The sequence below is a fragment of the Emydura macquarii genome, unplaced genomic scaffold, assembly GCF_026122565.2.
Source record: "Emydura macquarii macquarii isolate MOO-44397 ecotype Brisbane River unplaced genomic scaffold, CSIRO-AGI_Emac_v2 contig_369, whole genome shotgun sequence".
Taxonomy (NCBI): Eukaryota; Metazoa; Chordata; order Testudines; family Chelidae; genus Emydura; species Emydura macquarii.
Window position 1 is genome coordinate 7,537,149 of NW_027130506.1, and position 15,938 is coordinate 7,553,086.

At 40.5% G+C, this 15,938-nt stretch overlaps 1 long non-coding RNA gene across 2 annotated transcripts in view; it reads right to left on the reverse strand.

The window, feature by feature from the left end:
- The window catches only part of LOC137141416 (uncharacterized), a 129,356-nt gene that overhangs the window by 52,976 nt on the left and 60,442 nt on the right, over window positions 1-15,938 (reverse strand). For both annotated transcript variants that reach the window (XR_010916627.1, XR_010916624.1), the window contains exon 2: window positions 1,696-1,790. This is a non-coding gene — a long non-coding RNA (uncharacterized lncRNA). The remainder of the gene's footprint in view (window positions 1-1,695; window positions 1,791-15,938) is intronic.

The window sequence follows — 15,938 nt, forward strand, 5'->3', positions numbered from 1 at the left end:
TCATCTGTCAAATGCTTTGAAATCATTTAATATCCCCAGTCTCCTTACAAGCTGTTTATTGCTATTCATGAAGTGAATCCCCTCAAGATGTCTAGACTGCATGTCAATATGGTTTATAGATGGAGAGTATTAATAATTGAATTCAGAAATTAAATAATTTTACTTTAGTAAAAGACTAGGCAGACAAAACCAATATGTCCTTTTAAATCAATTGATGCATATGTTATCTCAGGCTGGTGAAATCATTTTAGCAATCAGTGATAAAAAAAACCCACGGATGTGTGTTAAAATAAGTTTGCCAGACAAAATTCCTTCCCCCTTTGTCTGACAAGAATACAACATGTAGACAGTTTGTCACTATGCACTGGAAATGCTACTGGGAGACCTACAATTTATTAGCCTTCATTGACCCATTAACTGAATGACTGACAGATAATGAGCGGGAAGAAAAATTTGCCCAGAGAAAGATGATCACAGTAGCAAGATATGGGCTTGATGCAGGAATTGCAAAGTGAAATTCTTTGTCTGTGTTATTCATGAGCTCAGATTCAATGATCATACTGGTCCCTTCTGGCCTTAAAATTTATGAACCTATGTTCATCTGAAAATCTAATAATGGTGCATAGAGACCTGAAATGTCTCTTTCTGAGAAAAGAATACTCTTCTTTTAAAAATGAGGAACATCTTCCCCATGCAAGAATGAGTCCTAGACTAGAGAAGAGGAGGAGAGACTGACCATCCTGCTAGTGAGTTAGTAAAACTTCATCATTCTAATGAAAATGTGCTCAGATCCCAAAGCTATCAACAATTCACCAGTGAGCAAATTCAGATACTATTTGTCTTGTTCCTAATTTAGTCTATTGATCTGTCCCTCACCCATCTCTGAAGGACCTAGAAGCTTCCTGATGGAGTCTGTATCTTGATAGATATAGGGCCTGATCCAATGCTCATTGAAATCAGTGAGAGCTTTTCCATTGACTTCAATGAGTATTGGATCAGGCTCATGAATGGGGAGCTATTACCATCTGTATTGTTGAGTAACATGATACGAGAGGTCAGGGATCCTGTGATACAAGAATCTCCTGATTTTTCTTTTAGTTGAGAATCAGTGATCAAATTAATCCTCGATGATGGCCACATTCACCATATACTTTGGTCTGGACCTCAGTTTTGTATAATCCTCTCTTTTTCTTTATACAAGGCACAGCATGATGGAGTCTGAACCCCTTCACAAAGTGTCTAAACATTGTGGGTGGGTGGGGAGGAGAAAGCATTTTTATCGGGTTTATTGGCCTACCCAAGGACTGTTAGCATGTGCCCTATTCAAAGAAAACATTAAGCTAACTCCTTACAGATGTTTCCATAGCAGTGCTGTTCAGTTGGAAGTTAGTACAGAAGTCTCCTTCAGCATGCCGTTAACACTGTCCAAGTGGTCAGACAACACTAAGAAGCTTTTTTAACCACTGGGTCAGACAGAAAAAATATATAGAATCTAGTTGAGATTCAGGATGTCCTAGAGAAAAGATCTAAATCTGACTTTTGTAGAGGAAAATATCAAGAACACAGTGGAGGACAGCAATTGGTTCCAGATACTTTTGGACACCTCTCAATAGAACAAAAATTAGTAATAACAATAGATCTCTTAATTGCCTTTTAAACAGTACATAGAGTTTATTTGAACTCCAGTTTACTTACATAGGTTCACGTGGCATCCATGTTTACATCTGAGGTACTGGAGGCTGCAGTCAGAAGGACATACATTTATATCAGTCGTGGGAGTGTCCTAGAGTCTAAAGAATCAGAGAACCACAGAAATTAGAGCTAAAAATATTGTTAGGCAGAGTTGTTCAGATAATTCAGAATGAAAGTCAAAACCATTTAGATATTCAGCTCTTTGAGAGAGAGATTGTCCCTTATTCTATGTCTCAGCAGTGCCTAGCACAATGGGGCTCTGATCTTGAATGGGACATATAGGCACTAGTGTAATAAAAATAATAATCCGTACCTCTCATAGGATCACTTCACCAAGCTCTACATATTGTCCATGGTACAGCGCACCTCTTTATTTGACATTCAAGAACTCAAACCCGAGTCAGAAAAAGCTGAGATGTTTTTCAATATTTCTTGACCCAGATACGAGGCCTTATAAGTCAAATTAAGTTGAGCACTGTACTGCTTACTATTGGGTTTGTATTCTGGGAGCTAAATGAGACTGCTTGACCCTTTCCTCCTATGCAGAATGGGGTGGCTTATGAGGACAAGGGGAGAGAGTAGCAAAATGGGTTAAAGAACAAACAGTTCTGCTCATATATCCACAAGTAATTTTGGGCTTTGTTGCCATTAATTTGACCACTGAATGGGATCCTTTGGCATCTGCAGATAGATACAGAGGATCTTCTGAACATTCTTTGGCGGACAATCCAGAAAATGTCATCTTTCTGTAAGCTAACAAATCTTGAGACTTGCTGTATTGGAGGCTTTTCCCAGTTCACTCAGTTCTCAGTTCCACTGTCCTTTCCTCTAACCTCTGTTGCATTTTGATCTCATTTTTATTACACAGTCAATAGTCACCTTAATGAGGCAGCATGAAAGAGGCAGAGAGAGCCTGCCCTTGACAGTTCATAATGGCCCATTTTTACTCAAATTACAAATAGGACTTTTATTCTAAGGGAAGAGGGTTAGATCCTTTTCCAAACTGTGCAAACAAACATGTAATAGCATGGTAGCCCTAAATCAAATTACAGATGCTGTAGAGTTGGTAATTACTCCAGACATAAACAAAAGAAGTAGGATGTATGATGCTTGTATACCTTTATGTGATTTCGTATATTAGCATCCAGTGTCACCCTGGCAAGAAAGGTTTTTGTTCTGAATAAACTAGTTCTTCTGGAAGTGTGGGAACTGCATTTTAAAAATTCTTTTATTATCAGCTTTATTTCCAGCATTTTGAAAACCACCACAATACTGTCTGTTTATAGGCCTAGATCTGAGTCCAATTAAATTTATTGAGAGTCTTTCTATTAATTCCAGCGGGCTTTGGATGATGCTCATAATGATTTCACTACACTGATAATCATGTGCCACTGTCTGTTAGTAATGTATACTTTGTCTATTTAATATATACGTAACAGTGCCTTCAGCCAAAAACCATCTGGAAACCACAGCTACATGGAATATCTTGAGAGCCTAAAGTCAATGAAGATTATTCAGATTAGTGGTCTTCTTTAATTGTAGCAACATATTGGCCTGATCCTAAGAAGTGCTAAGGGTTTTCATCTCCATGGAAATAAATGGAAATTGCAAGTGCTCAGCACTACTCAAAATCAGGATCTGTATGATTTCAAACACAAATCATTAACTGAGTGTGGTCAAACTTGTGGGGATAAAAGAACTGACCTAAGTGAACCAGAATTATATTCTTTGGGCAGATTTGAAAATGTTCAAATTGCTTTTTTTTATTATTATTTATAGTAGTCTGGTTTTCACCTGACCATGAAGTGAATGTGTTAAAATACCATGAGAAAAGCTGTTGTTGGGGTATCTATAGCTCCATCAGAACCAGAAAGAGTTAGAAATTATCACTAGATTTCCAGTCCAATTGTACAGATGATACTTTCAGATAAAGCTTGTGGGATACGTTGTTGTCAAGCATCTCAGCATGCTCCCAATTACCTCCACAGTGGCAGGAAAAACGGAGATTAGATGGAGCTTTATTGCAAACTGTTCACCACATGTGGGATCAGGAAGGAATTTTCCCCTGGTCAAACTTGCAATGGCCTTTGGGGCTTTTTACCTTCCTCTGCAGCATGTGCGTGCATGTCACTTGCTCGGATTATCTGAGTTTATCTCATGTAATCATTTCCCTGCCATTATAGGGGCTTCAAGCACTGATACACTTTGGTGCTTCCTGTTCTCTGCCTATAGCATATAATATCCTTCTATAGGCTGTAATATTGGGGCTAATTTCCATTGTTGTTTTTAGTGTATGATGTTCATAGCCTTTGCTCTCCAGGAGGCCAGACTAGATAATCTGTGGTCCTTTCTGGCCTTAAACTCCATGGCCCTAAACAAGGAGATATCCTCAGCTGATGTCAAGTGGCATCTTTCATCTTTTTCTTTTTAAACGAATGATCAATAATTTGCTGTGCTATAAAATTTAATTCAACTGCTGCTGTTACTGACAAGATAGGAAACCTTAGCCTCATTGACTTCAGTAGTTCTTCACCGATTCACAGAAGCTGATGATCCGGCACAAAATGTTGATTTGACCCAGATAACTAGGAAATTTAACCTATTGAAAAGCTCTGAGAAAAGAGGTACATCTTGCAGCTGAAATGTATTTCCTTAGGGAGCAATTCCAGGCCAACTATAGAGGAAACTTTGTCACCAATATCCGTTATTTTCACCAGAATAGTTCCATGAGACAGACAATCTGACTAATTGGCTGAAAGGGTCATGAATCCTATTCCAAACCCCTGGAAAATGGGCACAGTAATTCCTGCAGAATTTATAGTTTCATTGAAGCAAGTTTTTATTGAGAATATCCACATTATTTATTCAGCTGCACTAGTAATTGTAAGGGATGATGTTATAATAATGCCATTTTGGCAAGATGCACTACCATGTAACTAAAACATTCTTTTCTAACAGAGTCCTTTTAGAAACCACATGTTTTTCCTCTACTGTTTTTCCTCCACATGTTTTTCCAAGAGACTACTTGCTCTTTAGCATTTGAATGCAAACGGAAATACAAATTGCCAGAGGTAATAGAGCTTGTCACTGTGACACACTATACCCATTATACTGTGATTTGTGTATAATTCATGGTCACCCTTGTAGTGTAACTGTATTGTCTAATGCAAAGTATGTCATTTAAGGTGTTTTTGGAATGCTCATGACATACTGAACATTATTGTTATGGTAGCATGTTTCCTGCCATGGCATGCATATGTACAGATATGAAACTCTGCTATGTCGTATCGCCAAATGTGTATCTCACATGGCTTGAATAGATGCAGACAAACACAAAGTTGTGGCTCTACGCCCCACAGAGGCATGCATATAGGAACAATGGACTGGCCTGAGCACCTTCGAGCATTTTGGCTGAAGTAGAAGAAATCACGCCCATTGCTGGACATGGACGATCACCTGACCCAGGGGGCGTCGAGGAAACTTGTTAAAAGAAAGCGGCATCTTTGTCTCAGGGCTCTCCCTTGAAATCCATCTTCTAAGCAACACCAAGGACTGAGAATCTACCCCCGGAAGGGGGAGGGGATGAGCCTGATTGCTAGAGTCATTGCAGCCAGCCTGTGTGGTAGGCTAACATCAGACTGAGAATCTACTGAAATATTAGTCTTAGTATGGGATGCAAGTTACCTTTTAGTTGATTGTGACCTTGACTCCTTATTAATCTCTTGATTTATATTAATCTGACATATAGTCATTTAAAATTTTGCTTTAGTAATAAACTTATTTGTTTGTTTTATCTAAACCAGTGCATGTGGAGTGAGTGTGTGCAGAGATCTCACTTAAAGTAACAGAGCTGGTGCATATAAATTTCTTTGGTATATTGACGGACAAGTGTAAGTGAGCTTGCAGGGTGCAGTGTACAGCACTGAACCCCGCAAGACGGCAGTTTCCGGGGTTGCATCTGAGACTGGGAGTGTTTGCTGAGAGTCTATCCCGTAAGTGCCTGGCCAGAAGCACTCCTTCACTAGGTCAGGGACTGATTACTCACAGGAGGCTGGGCATGGGCTGACCCAGGAGTGGATGGTTCACACAGCAAAGCAGAGTAATTTGGGACCCAGGAGTGAGGAATTGGGGTGACACAGCTACACACCAGTCCAGATCGCAGGGGGGAATGTCACAATCACACAATTTCCTTCCTCATAACCTTAATTCAGGACCTACCCATTGGAGCAGTGTGAAAAGGTTGTAATGAAACCCAAAACAATGTAGCTGTTTTCAGGCTTCATGGTGTGTCAAAAGTTTCAAAACTAAGCCTAGTTTTGAATGAACATGGGCCTGTTTATTATTCTGTATCAAAGGAACAAGACAAACCCTTGATTGCACAGGGTTAGATTGGCCAAAATTTGAACCTTGTATCCAACTCTCTTTGAATTTTAGGGAGGATGGAGGAAGAAATCACATTCTTAGATCCAAATCCACCTATACAATTTTGGTTCCAAACAGAATCGATACCAGAAGAGATGTGTTTTGCTGTTCCCAAATAGATGAGAACAGCTGTTTATATGAGATTTAAAAGAAGATAGTGGAAATATCACAAGACAGCTGATCATGCTAGATTTCCAACATTTCAGAAGGCAGGAAACTTTTCAAAGCAGTTGATATCATGAAGCAGCTGCCATCTTAGGCTGAAATCTCCTAATAATGATGATGATAATTTCTAGCTCTTACACAGTACGTGTCATTCAGACATCTTAAAGCAGCTTACAAAGGAGGTCAGTGTCATTACCCCCATTTTACAGATGGGGAGACTGAGGCATAGAGAAACAAAGTGACTTGACCAAGCTCACCCAGCAGGCCAGTGGCAGAGCTGTCTCCTGAGTCCCAGGCTAGTGCTCTATCCACTAGGTCACACTATCTCCCTTATATAACAGTTTGCAAGATTCTGGCATCCTGTTATCTGATCCCGAACCCTAATCTAGATTTGGCCTCAACACAAGCTCCTAACCCTATTTTAAATCATATCCAAATGTGGACAAAACCTCCAGCAGAAATTAGACATGGGAAATATGAAACCACATGAAACTTGCTTGGTTTGCTGTTTCATCAGAAATTTGAAACTGAGCCCTGGATTGTAATGATTGCTGAAGTTCACAAAATGTCGAGCTACCCTGGGCTCAGTTTGCATGCACACAAAAAACAAGACAAAACAAACGAAAACCCGCCATGGGTTTTCATGGCCCAGAAAAAAAATGACAGTTTGTTTTAATGTAATTTCCGAGGTTTGATTTAAAAAGACACCCCCACTGTAGCCAGAGATTTTTGCTTTCGTTGTCTAAATGGCCAGAGAGCATGTTGAAATAAAAGCCTGCAGAAAAGCCACAAAAAGGGTTTTAAAAAATTCTGAGATTGGTGAATTGAATATTTAGGTAATTGAAAAGAGTGGTATCAGTATCAGGACATTTTGTAGCATTTGGAATGATGGTTAGTTTTAGAAATGGATTCTTAGATAAGGATTAGTAATTAGTACTTAGTAAATTAGTAATTAGTAATAAGAAAGATCCAGCAAGTGACAGTTGAGAATGGCAGTTGGAAGGAGGATTCCCTCCTCCTCGCTCTTAGCCCCTCCCCTATCCATTTTGATGTTCTCACTCCTAACGTAACTTCCCCTGCCCTGGCATATAACTCCCTGCCCTGCCCTGCCCTTCTCATTAGCATAGAAACAAGGCTAATTAACATTAAAGGTGAGGCTAATTAGCATAAAGGCCAGGTTCATTAGCATGTTAAATAATTGATTGGCTTGGAGTATTTTTACATCAGTACCTAATTAATATGGCAGGCCTGGCCTAATTAGCACATTAGGTGGCCTTCATGCTGATTGGCTGAGCTTGGGTGAGCAAACTGTATATAAAGCCCGCAGTCAGCAGCTGCTGAACTCACAGAGCTGACCACCTAAAGAAGAGAGCTAAAAATCACAAGATCAAGAGCTGGAAAGAACCAGCGGCAAAAGAAAGGCGCTCCATGGCAAGACCTGAACAACGGTGAGCATCACTGAAGCAAAGATGCGCCTTAGGCTTTAGATAACTGGGCTAACTGAGTCCCAGCTCTGTGTCTAAACTGAGGTAATCAGGCAATCCTTCTGTTAGGAAGCTGCACGGGTGCCTCTGGGCTTACAGGCAACTGGGCTAACTGAGTCCCCGCTCTGTGTCTGAGCCTGAGGTAACTCTCTGAGCAGTCTTTGGACAGAGCAGAAGGATCTTCCCTGATGAGCGGAGGGGTGTTTTAAAGGTTGTTTGAGTAGAAGGCCACCTGAATCTGCATGTCAGTAAAGTTGGATGCTTGTGGTCTGAGTGTGATTCTCCCTCTACCCATCCAGCAACCGCTTGGCCTAACGCTTGTTGGATGAAAGATTGTTAAGGATTTGTAGTAATATATATATATATATATAAAGTGTTAAGTATTAATGTATAAAATTAATTAATGCATAGTGTCAAGTAGTATAATAAGTTATTATAGTGGTAAGTTATAGTAATAGTATTATTTCTTGTACTGTATAGTTTCTAATAGTTTAAGTAGTATTCTCTGTACCATGTTTCTTCTAATAGTTGTATTCTATTAAATATATATATATATACTGAATATATTGTTATATGGTTACAAGTCATGCTTGATTTTTATCTCTTTCTACTTAATGTAAGCATTCACTTCTAAATAAATATTGTATATGTTTTTCGAAGTATTACAGCTTGTGTATCCTATCTTGCTTGGAGCGCTGTATCCGTGTCCTTTCAAGGGAAGGCAGGTTATCTCCCTGGAAATTCCAATAGGGCGGACCACCACGCCAGCACGTTTTAGGAGTAAAACCCTATTCTAAATTCTCTCAGCAACAACAAATTGGCTTCCCTAAAATCTTCTGGTAATACTACCCCCACTAATTCTATCATAGATGGTTTGCTACAGTTGCATAATATATTCTAAAGTGCAAGTGGCAATTTTTTGCATTTATAAACTTGGCCAAATCTGGCTGGATTTCCAAAGGGACAGCAATGTGTTCTTTTCTCTAACTCTAGGATTATCATTGTACCAAATTTCAAGTTCTTGCTTCAAACCCTGGAGATGCTAGAGCTGAACCATAGAGAGGAGGGAAGTCAGGAATAGAGTGGCTGCTTGGGGAGGAGCTCAACCATTCTTTCATTTCCTTCACTGTCCCAACTGAGTCAGAAACATGATAGAAGTTTCTGACTTGAAGAAATAGAGCAGATGAAAAAAGGAGTAAAAAATAGTAATGCTGCACAGAATATAAAGGCTTGGATTTAGTCTGTGAATATAGTCAAACTTTATTTCTCTGCAGAGGCTACAAAGGAGCCAAGCAGTGCCAGTCATAAAGTGGTTCTTGTGATCTGGACCCAAAGCCTTCAGTGGGCTTTAGATCAAGCGCCTAGTGAACCTCCACTTATAGCAAAATTACGAAGAAAAACAAAACTGAAGCCACTATGAAAGCATTTCACCGTACTTGTCCTTTAGACTGTGTCCTTTTTGTTTAGCTATAGCAATGCCTTATGGATATACCTGACGAACATTCAATTAAATGGCTGCAGCATCCCACTACACCTAGGCACTCTGTCGAAATTAACATTGCCATATTTAAACTAGCCCTGCTGGATACAGTTACGACAGCCTAGCTTAGGGAAACTGTTCTAGGTCTCGGAATGTGCAGTCTTGAACTTTTCAGCTTGGTTTCATTTGATACAGAAATGTTAGGAAAGTCAGTATTTTAATCCTGTCATCAGATAAAAACATATGAATTATTGAGCTGAAGAAAATATTGTTTCCAAAAAGATAACATCCTATGGTTGCTGACAGAGTTTTTTCCGCTAATGATGTATGAATTGAAGCTAACAGGAGGAGACAATAACTTGCAAGTCCTTTGATTAATCTAGTTCATTTTGTCCTCTCTTAAAAATGATAGATTGGTCCAGGACGGCAGTTTGCCATAAATATTTGCAGGAGCAGTGTAAGCTCAAAACAATATAGAATATCAAGAGGTGTTTAATGTATTGTAGGCATCTGCTCTGTTTTCTCAGGGAAATTAGCATGGAATTATCATCTGATTATTATCACATGTGAAAGTCTTAAAAATCAATCTGAGGATATCTGATTGCTGGGGGGGGGGGGAGGAGAGAAGGAAAAATTCCACCTAGATGTAAAATATTAGTAAATGTATTTAAACACAGTACTCTAACCTTGATGATATCTGAATCTATTAACATACACACACAAAAAAAAACAAGGAATAAATACCACATTGAAGTAGCAATATGCTCTGGATAATTCTTTTGCAGAATCTTCGCTTCCCTACTCTACTCAAATTAGATTCAATGAGTTTCATCATTGTGTAGGACTAAAAGCAAGTGAAAGAAATGTCTGAAATAGTTTGATGACAACCCTACCATCTCTGTCCTGAATGATGTCATATTTTTGTGACAAATAAGGACTATTTGCAAAACAACCCCCAACCAAATTTAAAAAAACAAAACCTTATCTAGTCTAGGTCTAGAAAATATGCTGTTTAATATCTACACAATAAGAACTGCAAAATGCCATCTGAAAACATTGAGCTACAATAATATTTAGGGGTGTTATTTTACTTGGATTAGCCCAGCTCTTATTTGTTGATGTTTGCTGTGTACTCCTTTCATTCTTTTCTAAGTGTCCTGTTCTCTTCAATATTACAGGAATAAGGAATATAAAGGAATGAGCCAGACTTTTGTCTCTTTAAAGAAACAACAAACCTTACTAATTCTCTGAGTGTTCCAAGAGAGGCTGGACAAGTCAGGGCTTATGGTTCTGGGGAAATTTGAGACCAGGAGTGTGTGGGGGTCACCCTGCATGAAGTAACCCAGGTTGGCCGTCTCGTAGGCATGTTGCTGGGGGTCAGAGTGCTAAACCAAGGCTGCTCAGCACATAGGGAACTACATGCTTGTCTGCCAGCTGTTGGTGTCCAGGCTGTGAGCCACAGCAGCAAAGCATTTAAGATACCTAGGGCTATAGGCCAGACGGTGACACCGCCTCTTGCTGGTCTGAATTGCATTCCAGAATGTGACAATGAGGAGGCAGGAAGGCCTGGGATATCAGAGGGCAACAGCCCCATGCCAGGCTGCCTTTAAGAAACTGACAGGGAGACAAAGGAAGACTGCATGCCCTGGATTTTAAGGGCTGATTGACGCATTTTAGGTTAAATTGATGGACTGGGCTAATTTCAGATGAATAGAGGGAGTCCAGTTAGGAGAAAGCCAGACCTTTACAGAGACTACCCCAAGAGCAGATGAGATGGTACTTTTGATTTATGGCAGCATTCTGAGGCCTGCCTATGGACTGCTGTGCAGTCTGGAGCGGCTCAGATTTCCCCTGCTGGTGTGCACTCTGGAGATGTTCACTCTCACACCCAACTTATGTCCGCCTGGCATGCCCCTTCTTGGCTCGGTACACTCTTGCACCAGGGCTTGCAAGAAGAGGCAGCTTATGGCAAATCTATGCTGTGTCCACAACAGGAGAATTTTTCCCTGGCTCCTTTGTGGCCCCACCACACCAATATGGTGTACTTGGACTAGGATGGGAGCAGAAACACGCTCACACTCTTTAGGTGAGTTTAATAAAAGTCTTTCTTCACTGTTCCCAAACTTTGTAAATAAATAAAAAAGTATCTATAATATTAGTAACTCATGAAGATCTGCCACATTCCTTAAAAACCAGAGCATCACCACATTGGATATGAACAATCCAAGTAATGCTTATAAACGCTACCGATTGCAACAGTATTTTTTTGTAGGGTGTATCATAGTCCTACTATAACGTCATGTCTTCTAGAGATATGCACATTTACACAGAACCTGTCTTTTGAGAAGCCTAATTTACAGGCTCACTTTGGCTCAAGACAAGGCAGGGGCTTACCTTGCATGTCTAAATCCCGCTGAATTCATTGGGGCTACTCTCATGAGTAAGACGAGGGATTTGGCCTACAGAGACCAACTGAAGGCAGCTGAGATTTTGTTTCTAGCAGCACAGCCCTCAGCTGGTTCTCTGAGGCACATCCTCCCTTTTTATTTTCTTCTAGGCCTAATAGTGTATGGGATAGACTGATGGAGAAGCTCACCAGCTTGAGAAGCAGGAATGTAAGGAGATACAGAGTGACTTGCAACCTGATGTAAGACCTAGAGAAGTCAATGATAATATTGATATATCAGCCTCAGAGTCATTCCTTAAAGCCCCAATCCAACAAAGCACTTAACTCTATGCACATATTTAACTTCATTTGCATAAAACTTTCAAAAGAACCAAAATCTTATGGAAAGTCAATGGGACTTAGGCTCCCAGATACCTTAGAAAATTTTACTCTTCATCCCTGTTGACTCCAGTGGGATTTAAGCACATGCTTACATGGTTTGCTGAATCAGAGCCCCATATTAGAGAACAGTATTGGTGATGTTGAGGTTGTTCTAATTTTCACAATGGGTCCTGTCTTTGTATATGCAGTGTAAAAGTTTTTAGGAGGCAAGGAGGAGAGAAAATGGTATAACTCTGCCCTAAGGTAAGACGTGCTGTAATGTACATTAATTCAGTGGATAATGCAATGTGCATAAATAATATACAGGGAGATGTCTATGTGCCTTTCTTTTAAATGTAGATGTTTTCTGGGATGTTTGCATATTCACAGAATATACATTCTTTTTATATGATGGGTTTTGTTTTGTTTTTAGCATAGCAGACATACTGAAGAGATGGGTTTTTAGTCTTAAATTAAAAAAACAAAAATAATACCTAATGTTCCTTTTGGAATGGGTGTGTTGCCATTTACTCCACTGGGAATTGATCACATTCTAATCAATTGGCTATGATTTCTTGACTGATTAAATCAGGGACAATCTGTATTGATAGAATAATCAGATCTGTATAAATATGTTAAAGAAGTAATTGATTGTTTTTAAACCAATTCATCTATTCAACAATAACCTAAAATGTACTTAGTTTGCAAACTGTCTCTGTTCATTATTTTTATTACAAGATGTTGAAAGTGGGTTAATGTTCCTCTCCTTCCTCCACCAAGAAATCTGTTGTGACAGCCTCCTGTAATACTTAACTGGCGATGACAGCCAAGCTGAAGAATCAATAACTAAACCTTTGGTTCATGCTGCAATCACAGGCAATTATTTGCATGTCATGTTGAGCCATTTGGAGGTTGAAGTATTGTTCAGATCCATCATCAGACTATTGTATATATGTATTTTCAATTGGCTCCCTGGTGCTTTGGGATTTCGTTGAATTATTCTAATGTGAATATTCATGAAGTTTGACAGTAGCATTTACCACTTCATTACAGCAAGATTTAAGAGCTCTATGGCAGTGCTTGGAAAGGAAGTAGCCATGACATTTTGAAGACAAATAGCGAATGCTACATCACCTGCAAAGCACATATGTGGAGATGCTGCAGCTGCTCCAGTGAAGGTTCATGCATCTGGGAACAATGGGGTTGCGGGTGCCATCAGTAGCATGGACGAATGAGTGATTCCATATTGGTGTCTAAATGGCAGCCTGATTTACCAGCCAGAGAGAAGCAGGAGACCTGGGTTCCTGCCCTAACATTGCCATTGACTTACCATGTAACCTTGGGTGGGCCTGTCACACAGGGCAACACTTTAAAAAGTGGCTGTAAATGTGGGTGCCCAACTTGAGTTGCACTGCAGGGGCCTGACTTTCAGAGGCTTTCTAAAAATGTGGTGTTTCCAGTTAGGCACCCAGAGACAGAAGGGCTCAATCTCACTAGCCACTCTCCAAAATCTGGGCCTAGATTCTTTTATATGCAAGCTCTTGCCTCTCTCACCTCCAACCAGGAGCCTAATAAAGCTTTTCTAAACTGAGCGTTTTGCTTTTCCGAGTTTGTCGAAAATGGAGAAGAACAGCAGGTGAGCAGGTAGAGGCTCATGGAGGAAAATAAAAAAAAAAAAAAAAAAAAGAGCGAGGACCTTTAAACACTTGCACCGTGTTTTAAGAAAACACAGGCTCTTTCCTCCTATTTCATCAGCCAGAAGAGACAAACTAGCTCTCCTCGCTGCCAATATGTTACTGGATCCACAGTCCTACAAAGGAAGCTCAGGCAACCCAAGGGAGGAGGCCAGTGGGTCCTCATCCATCAAAAGGCTATTAATAATAAAACAGATTATTCATAATTAGCTCAAATATAATTACAGTCATCCAGCAACCCTAGAGCTGAAAGAGCATTTACTTAATATGCAGAATAAACTACACATAATTGTATGATATACTGCTTAGTGGCATTTTCATTAAGGATTTCAGGTGGGAAAAGTAAACCATGTGACTAAAGCAACAATGATGCTCATCAGTATGGATTTTAAATGTCACTGGAGCTCCAAAGAAAACATAAGTGCCTTACTATTCGTATAGTTTGAATGTATTTCTGGTTTTATCCTAGCGTACCAAGATATCTTATCTAACCATCTATCTGTGTTCAGTGCGCATGTAGCCATGGTAGCTGAATGCCCTGAATATACATTGGGAAATAACATTTAGAGCAGGCTGAAAATTTTTAACCCATAATTTGTTTGATTGAAAAATGACTGACAGACGTGTATATTTTTGTTTCTTTCCAAATTTTCCAATTTGTTAAGGAAAAATCAAAAAACAAAACTATGTCGGTTTCCAAAACTGTTTTTTTCCCAGGTTTCAATGTCATTTTTTCCTTTAAAACACAAAACCAAAAAAATCCAGATAATTTGAGGGAAAATTTTCAGAAATTTCTCATTTAAAAAAAAATTTGCATTTTTCAACCAGCTCCACTCTGGTAAAACATTACAGGGAGGCGGAAAGGGTTCCCACTGCTAACGCATATGCACCCACACAACCTTCATTAAGGATTAAAGATTTCCTCCAGTACATTGTGTCAAGCTGTCCTACGGTGACTCGAGAGTGTGAGCATCAATCACAGGGCAGACTGTTAGGAAGCAGGGCACAAATCCCAAATTGGTTGTGAATTCTGTACTTAGATTTCACCAACCAATCATCAGGTGTGAACTTCAGGCACTATACCAGCCTTAACATGGAGTCAGAGACGTCTCATTGGCTACTCCAATCTGTCTCACCACCCATGTGAGCTTATCTTTGTGATAGATGGCCCCTTACACCAACAATCACAGCAACATTCAGGTTACTCCCTTTCCCAAAATTCCAGTCATTTACTCCAGGTCAATTGCACCTTAGATCTCACACCAAAGACAACTCTTGTAGATAATCCTACAATAAACTACACAGAATTATTAATAGGAGAAGGAAACAAAAGAGTTATTTACAAGGTTAAAGCAGGTAACCACATATACACAAATAAGTCACAACAGTGGTTCCCATCCCATGGCCGGGGGGCCAAAAGTGGCCCGTGGGGTCTTTCAAATTGGCCCACTGCTCCCCTCCCACTGGCTGCAGAAGTGATCTGCTGCCGAAGGACCTAGGCAGAGTGTGTTGCTGCGGTGCTACAAGACCAGTGCAGGCTTCTTGCTGTAGCCAAGGGGATGGGAGATCAGCACACCCTTTTCCCTGGCTGTAGTAGGGAGCACAGCAAAGTTCTCTGCCTGGGTGCCTAGGCACTGGGATCCCTGCTGGAGCCAGAGGGAGGGGAGCACTGATCTCCTGTCCCCCTGGATGCAGGAGGGAGCCACTGCCCAGGGACCCAGGTGGAGCACATGGGGCTACAGGATGCATGCAGTTTCCCTGCTGCAGCCGAGGGACAGGAGATCAGTGTTCACTCCTTCCGTCTGGCTGCCTGGGCGGGGGGTCTATCAGTGACTATCAGGGTAAACGTTCCCTAGTTCAGCTGCAGACCTAGGGACTAAAACAAGCTGCAGGATCTTTCCAGGGATTACTCTAATGCTTAATGAATGCCAGCCTGACTCAAACAATTGCCCAAGAATGGACACACAGATATTTCCCAACACCCATGGTATGCAGCCATCATGGCCAGATACTTGGGGCCTGATCCAAACCCCTTAGAAAGACTCCTATTGGCTTCACTGAGCTTTGGATCAGGTAAACACCCTGAATGTATGTCTACCCACCATTTTGGAGCCCATGGGAGCAAGCCTCCCAGCCTGGGTTGACAGACTTGGCCTAGCGGGGCCCAGGCTTGCACTCTAAAAATAGCTGTGTGGATAGCACTTGAATTTGCAGCTTGGACCCTGAAGTCCATC